At 52.1% G+C, this 7,620-nt stretch overlaps 1 pseudogene; it reads left to right on the forward strand.

The window, feature by feature from the left end:
• The first annotated feature begins 268 nt into the window (after positions 1-268).
• Positions 269-2,982, forward strand: LOC102517317 (annotated as a pseudogene).
• Positions 2,983-7,620: the final 4,638 nt, after the last annotated feature.

Here is a 7,620-nt window from a genome sequence, read left to right on the forward strand (position 1 = left end):
ATGATTTAATGAAGTGGCTAATCTGAACTATGATTAGTAGAAGTTCATTTAAGATTCAACATAGGCAGTTGTGCCCTGGGAGCCTGCTGGCGGGGTGGCAGGTGAGGGCGGGCTGAGCGCCTGGAGCGATGCTAACCCCCCCCCGCCCCCTGCCCCGGGGGGCGAGGCGAGGGCCTGGCCAGGCCTTGCGGAGCCAGTGAAACTGAGTCTCATGTAAGCACCGGTGAGGGATGCTTCCTTCAGCCCGCAGACCTGGCCTTCAGGCTGCTCCCAAGGCGATGAGCCCCAGGAACCCCATGAAACCTGCCCTGCCCCTGTGCCACACGGTTATGGGTCCCTTTCCTTATAAGGCGGTGCCTTGGCTACAAATTGCCACTCAGCCATCAAGATCTCTGTCTGTGGTCACAACCGTGAAGGGAGTCGCAGTGCGGCGCAGAACCAGGTTTTGGGGACCCCCTGGGCCCTGCACGGAAGCCTCCCACATCATGGAGCTGCCCAGCGTGACAGGAGGCAGCTCCGCCCTGAACTCCCCGCAGTGCCTCAGGCAGCAGGTCTTTGGGGAGGGTGGCGCCAACAAGGGCTACGGGCAGCAAGGGCTGTAGGGCTAGGGGGCCCACCCTCGGCCCCCCACCCCCAATGCTTCACCATCCGGTATGCAGGCAGCCTGGGGGCAGGGCGGAGGGCCTGGGCCTGCCCTCACATGTCACATGGCCCTCCACCGACGTCATGCAAGCCCAGGCTGCTGCTGCTGCCACCACCACCACTGCCAAGGTCACGGCTACTGTGGCTGCTCTCCAGGAGGAGCAGAGCCAGGAGCTGGGCCGTACAGAGGAATCAGGGCTGGACAGTCTTTTAACAGTTGGTTCCTGCAGCACAGAGGTCCCTCGAGACCCAGCTTCCCCAGTAGCAGGAACCCTGCCAGCGTGGGAGGCCTGATGCGCCCCTCTGGCATGAACCCCACCCAGGCAGCGGGCATGGTGCCCCTGAATGCAGGGCAGCGCCTGCCCCAGCCTGGGTACCCTGGGCCTCGCCAGGTCCAGGCACTACCCCGACAAGGGGTCAAGAGAGCCTACTCCAGTGAGGGGTAGCCTGGGCAGCAATGCCCGCAAGGAGGCCAGTATGGGCCCAGCGCCACCCAGTATGCGCCTGGCCCTGGCCAGCTCTGTCTCCTCCTACCCTGGGCACAGGCTGTCCCTGCAGCAGGGCGGGGGCCAGTCCCTGCCCACCTCCACCCTGCAGGGCTGCACTACAAGCCTGCATGTTCCGACCCCAGCAACGCCAGCTCCCCACTGCCAGGGAGCCCCACGCAGCCCATGACTCCCGGCAGCAGCGTCCCCTACACGTCCACCAGCCAGGAGGTCAAATCCCCCTTCCTGCCTGACCTCAAGCCCAGCAACTCGCACCTGTCACCCTCTGGCAGCCCCTGTGACGAGCTGCAGCTGACCTTCCCCGAGCGGGACGGTGTGGTCCTTGAGCCCTTCCACGCGCAGCACAACCTGGCCGTGAGCAACCACGCCTTCCAGCTCCGAGACTCTGTCCACAAGACCCTGATGCTGAGGCCTGACCTGGAGCTGCAATCAAGTGCTGCCACCACGAGGACCGGCAGATGAACACCAACTGGCCGGCCTCTGCGCAGGTCAGCATCAACACCACCCCACCCACCATCGAGCGTGGTGACAGCAAGACCCCACAAGCCCGTATACCTGAAGCATGTGTGCCAGCTGGGCCGCAACACCGTCCAGATCGCCGTCACGGCCTGCTGCTGCTCCCACCTCTTCGTGCCGCAGCTGGTGTGCCGGCCCCCCCGTCCGCTCCGTGCTGCGGGGCCTCCTCCTGCCCTTGAGCGCTGCATCACTGAGATAAAGCGGAACTTCAGCAGCGGCACCATCCCTGGCACCCCTGGACCCAGTGGAGAGGACAAGGTGGAATGACAGCCATCAAGGTGTCACTCAAGTGCCCCATCACCTTCCGCAGAATCCAGCTCCCTGTCCAAGGTCACGACTGTCACCACATACACTGCTTCAACCTAGAGTCAAATCTACAGCTCAGCTGTGAGCAAGGGACCGGGAGGTGCCCCGTGTGCAGTAAGACAGCATTGCTGGAGGTGGACCCATACATGCCGAGCATCCTCATTTACATTCAGAACTCCGACTAGGAGATCATCATCGGCCCCATGTGCAGCGGGAAGCCGGCGCCTGTGAAGCCGGTGCCTGTGAAGCCTGACGTGCACGTCAAGGAGGAGCCAGATGGGCCAGTGCTGCAGCGCTGCTGCACCGTGAGCCCCGCCCTGTGCTCATGCCCAGCGTGATGGAGATGATCGCCACCAGCCCTGGGCTTGGTGCCACCCTTTTCATCTTCTTGCAGCCCCCCTCAGCTCCTGCCCCTGGCGATTACCCCAGCCAGAGTTCCAGCTTCCTGGGACCAGGGACCTTCCCCAACTCCTTCCTGCCCACCACCTCCATCCTTACTGAGTTCACCCCAGGGCCCCCTCCTGTCCCTTATCAATCCGACATTCCTAGAAGCCCCAGACACCAGAGAGGTCTGCTGCCTGCCTCCCAAGTCAGATGGCACCAGCAGGTCACCTCGACCTGGACCATAACCTCAGGCCACCAGGGCTGCATGCTCCCAACCTTGGAGGCCCCCCAGGGCCCCAGCTGTACCACCCAAACCTCCCCCTGGGTCCTGGCAGCCCCTGGGCCCAGTGAACTTGGGTCTCATTGGCAAGTTGGCCTTCAGTGCTACCACAGGCATGATGGGCAACCCCCGTCTGGGGCAGGGGAGGCCCCAGAACCAGCCCTGGATCTGCTCCCAGAACTGACCAACCCCAATGAGCTGCCATCTTACCTGGGCCCACCTGACCTCCCAACAAACAGCAACGATGACCTGCTTTCTTTTCGAGAACAACTGATCTTGTTGACCACCACCTGCGGGGATGTGCCCACAGATGTCACACACCTGCCCCCCCCAGCCCAGCCCACCTGACACCAGCGGCCCTCCCGACGTGCACACCTGGAGCCTGGGCCCCTGATGCCTGGCCCCCCTGGGGCTGGAGGCAGCCCTGCACAGGGTGGGAGGGGACCCCAGGCAGTGGTACTCACTGGCCCAGTTAGCCAGCAGAGCTGTTTGTGCTGAGTTGCCCGACCCTGCCCCCATCTACACATGGCCCATGCCTGTCCAGCCCCACCTGGTCCATGACACACCTGCCACCCCTGACCTCTCAGCCTCACCCCAGGTTCCCCCACCCCTGCCTGCTCCCACCGGCCTGCATCTTGTCCAGTGTTGGCCTTTCTATTTCAATGGCCCCTTGGTCCTGGCCGGTGAGAGGCAGGCTTACTCTGTCCTGGGGCCTGATCTCACCCAGCCCATTGGGTGCACTGGGGGTTGGGGTCTATCTGCCCACCTGAGCCTTCAGGCTGAGGCTGGAGGTGGGGGCTGTAAAGCACAACAGTGTACACAGTGTAGAAACACGGATAGATATAGGGTGGCTGGTCCCTCTGTGCAGCCAGGGTCTCTGTTGGCTGGGCCTCCTGCCGGCACCCAAGTGCAGACAGGGAGGGGGTGTCAGTGGGGGAAGCAAGCCCCCGCCTGCTGGGGGTGGGGCTCAGACTCAGCTCCACGTACAGCCTCTCCAGGGGGCTGCTCCCCCAAGTTCCCCTTTTCTGGGAAAGTGAAGAATTGGTCCTGCTGTGTTTTTTTAAATCATCTCCCCTGTGTCCACCCTGGGGCCGTGCCAGGTGGGGGAGGGGGAGCTGCTGCTCTCATGAGCGCAAGGCCTAGTCGTGTCCCCTGTCTGCCTGTCTCTGTCAAAGGACTCCCTCGTGGTGGGGGAAAAAATATAACACTGGCAAGTTGGAAAACCACCAAGTAAGGCCAGGCGTCTAGACTGCCTTGATGCTTTCACGTAAAACTCCAGCATCAAGTTGAAAGGTCTGCTGTTGTTATTTCATTTAAATTATTTAACTTCAAGGCTGGGTAATCAAAAAATAGTTTCAGAGCTAGGAATATACTGGTTAACAAGTTATGACCCTAGGGCAGTGAAATAATTAAATACAAACGGCTTAAATCTTGCAGATGCATTAATCTAGATTTGATACTGGTTCAGAAATGTATTTACAAAATTAAAAAATATAATCCGTCTTGGTATTTGTTTTCTTTCCATGTTCATGAAATGAAGAGCTTTTCCTGATCAGTTTTTCATACGATAGACAAGAAAATCTCGTGGCACTAGTCAGAAATGTTTATACCTTGGGAACTTCATGGCAAACTGGCCTCTTTCAATAGACAGACAGCAACCCCTCACTTACCTTAAAATTAAGCTGCTCTTCAGTGACGGTATTCATCAACCCCAGGACGCTGGTAAGATTGTCAGGTTCTAACCAAGTAATTTTCCAGCAAACATTCTCCCATATGTTCTGGAATTTTCCTGCGCATCTTAGCATCTCTACGTAACAGCTCCATCACAGCCAGGGTCACAGCCGCGGGGCAACTCCCAAGTCCTGCGTAAAAGCCAAAGGTCTGTCATTATCTGAGTCAAGCCACAGAGAACTCACACACAAAATGCTAGTTCACTCTATACATGGGCAAGACAAGTGGACTTCGTCAGTGAACACTGGATCATAAAAATGAACTTTTGATTTTGCGCTCGTTGTGACAATATCTGAGAAGCTCATTGTAAGCTAGAATATAAATTATCTTATGTTTTAAATTGTTGTGGGACGTGTAAAATTTTTGCTAAACTGCTCTTATATTCTTTTCTGATTTAGCTTTGGCTCACTAATACCTAGAAGTTTCTCCCCCCTCCCCAATTGACAATGCAGGGACTCTGGATGAATCTGCTGATTCAGTGTTATTGGACACTGCATGGCTTCCTCCAAATAGTAGAGAAGGGTGCCCGAGCACAGCTGATTCGGGAAACACGTGGTAACATCAAGCAGATGTTCTAAACGGACTTTAGAGAATCAAGAGTGACACCTAGTCCCCGCTACTCATACAGTTATCAGCTTTTGTAAGTGTAAAAACCTGCATATGGCTCTTTCCCATGTGTTAAAGGTAATACTCCAGCTTTTCAGCCCAGTGTTTACTGTCACCATTTTACAGACAAGGACACGTAGTCCCAGGGCCCTGAGCAGAGCTGGGACTCGACACTCCTACCCTTCATGACACTCGTCTAAAAAAGTGGAAAGAAAGAGCAAATGCGGATCCTACTCCGGGAAGAGCGTAGAGTGGGCCACTCCGTGGGGGGGGGGGAAAAAGAAAGTAAAATAAAGAAACAAGAATCAGTGTGGTTTATCATTTATCAGATTTTGGTTAAAAAAAAAAGTCTTAATATCTTTGTAATATTACAGATTATAACCTTAAGCGAATGCTGCCTTTGGCTTATAAAATAAAATCTTGTCCTGCTGCCTGGCAGGGCCCTTTAGTTCTCAACATTTAAGAGAAAAACCCTTTTTTTTCAAGTTAGTGCTTGTTTTTAGAATATATTTTAAACACATTATATTATGCAAATTTTATCTAGAAATACATTGCTGTCTTTAGGCAATTAAAAAAAAAAAAAGCCTTCTTGATTTCTTTTGGATTTTGTTTTGCTTTAAAATCCTTAGTGGAGGCTGGAGCCGAGAGGCAAAAGTAACAGTGTACCATCCGCAGGGAAGAAGCCAATTTCCTGGCTTCTCATCCTGATCTGAGATAAAATGTTTCCCCTAGTGAGTTCTTCTAGACTTATGTTTCAGTTTTCTCCAGCTACAAAACAGGACAGTTATCAAATATTTACCAGGATGCTCCCCTCCCTCTTCCTTTCACTGGTGCACACTGGAACTGGGGTTCCACACGCAGTCTGTGGCTCTTTGCCATCCCTCACCTCCAGGTTCTGCCTAGACTGTGACATACTTGAAGGCAAGGCCTGTGTCCCAGCCCCCAGGACCAAGTCTGGCACGTGATCGAAATGAACTGAGTTGATTAACTGGAACTTGCTGTTACCATATAACAGGTAATCCTATCTAATAGACCAGTGCTTCTCAAACTGGGCTGTGAATTGAAATCACTTGGGAAACTAATACATTTTTTAAGAAAAATTAAAATTAAAAATTAAAAAAACCCAAAAGGCAAAAATATAAAAAGAAAAGGGTGGATTCAGCCTTATGTTTAATAAAGTAACAGGACATTTTAAAAAATGGTGGAGCATGGGTCCCACTTCCTGAGAGTCTGATTTAATTTGTCCGGAGTGTGACCTGAACATCACATGGTTCTAAGGAGAAGCCCAGAGTTAGACTCGCTCTAATGCTTCCCGAATTGATGAATACTCCGAGTGAGGCCATGTTTATTTGGTAACTAAGATGTCTTAGATTATACTGGACAGTTACTTTCCTTCCCTCTATTACCTCATTCCCAGCTCTTTTGGAATAAGCAAAGTGACTGTTAAAATTAGATATTGGCTGCTAAATCAGTATTTAAATCCATGCGACATGAAATGCTCCCCCAGCTTCCAGTGGAATGCATTTAAATTGTATTTGGAGTTGGTTTTGAGCAACTTTCTTCTGGGAAAAAAAACAAACTCATTTTACAAGCCCAGGCCCAGGGGACACAAGGACTCTCATTGCCTATGATATATAGAGATCTTCCACGCTAGTAATCTGAAAAATGTCATCTCTAGAAGACACACACACATTATGCTAGTATAATTTTATAGAGTAAGACCACACAGAGATGCTTCGGGAAGTCATTTTTACAAATAAGTTGGCACAATTCTTGCATTATAACCAAATCCAAACTCATTCTACTCCCTGCAAGACAGGCCAATAAACTGGGAGACGAGGTGTTGGGGCAAGGAATAGCGACTTTATTCAGAAAGTTGGCAGACTGAGAGGATGGCAGACTAATGTCTTGAAGAACCATTCTCCTCCAGTCAGGATACAAGCTCCTTTTACACAAAAAACAAAAACAAACAGGGGAGGGGGTGTGGTTGGTTGTTGCAAACTTCTTGCTGCAGGAATTCTTTGTTCCTGCAGCCGTCCTTGTGGGTCAGGTCATGGTGCCCCTGTAAACCTCCAACAAAACAAAGGTTATTCTGTTTTGCAACTTGCCATCTCCACCTAAGTGCAGAAGTGCTGACACTGGTAAAGGTCAGAGCCTCTAGAAGAGGCTCTCCTGTCTATTTCAGGCTAAAGGCAACATTGTTTCCTAAAAGGTGCAGAGCTGGCAAGGCTAAGGAAAACAGAGCACAGTGGTCAAAACTAAAGGAGCAGATCCAATGTGGAGGCAGATTTGTTCTCCTCTGTTACAATATGAATGTTGGGGGGCACACAATTCAACCTGTAACAGCCTCTAACCAGACCTTATACTTTAGCCCAAAACTCAGCATTCCCATTACCTAAATAAAACATATTCGTATTTCCCCATCACCTCATCGGGAACTGACTATGTGTGAGATTAGAGATAGGGATTACATATGTCTGGTCAACTCATTAATGGAAAAGAAAATGGGGGCTTTCTAAAAAGAAAATTGAACTGACCCACCTAAGCACTGAGGGCTGGTCAGTCAGCAGCGCTGTTAGAATTGGATAAAGCCTTGTAGACAGGTCAGGGGGTTTCTACCAATGATGTTTCCCCTCAGCTGTTTCTCTG

This window comes from Camelus ferus, chromosome 30 (genome assembly GCF_009834535.1).
Source record: "Camelus ferus isolate YT-003-E chromosome 30, BCGSAC_Cfer_1.0, whole genome shotgun sequence".
Lineage (NCBI taxonomy): Eukaryota > Metazoa > Chordata > Mammalia > Artiodactyla > Camelidae > Camelus > Camelus ferus.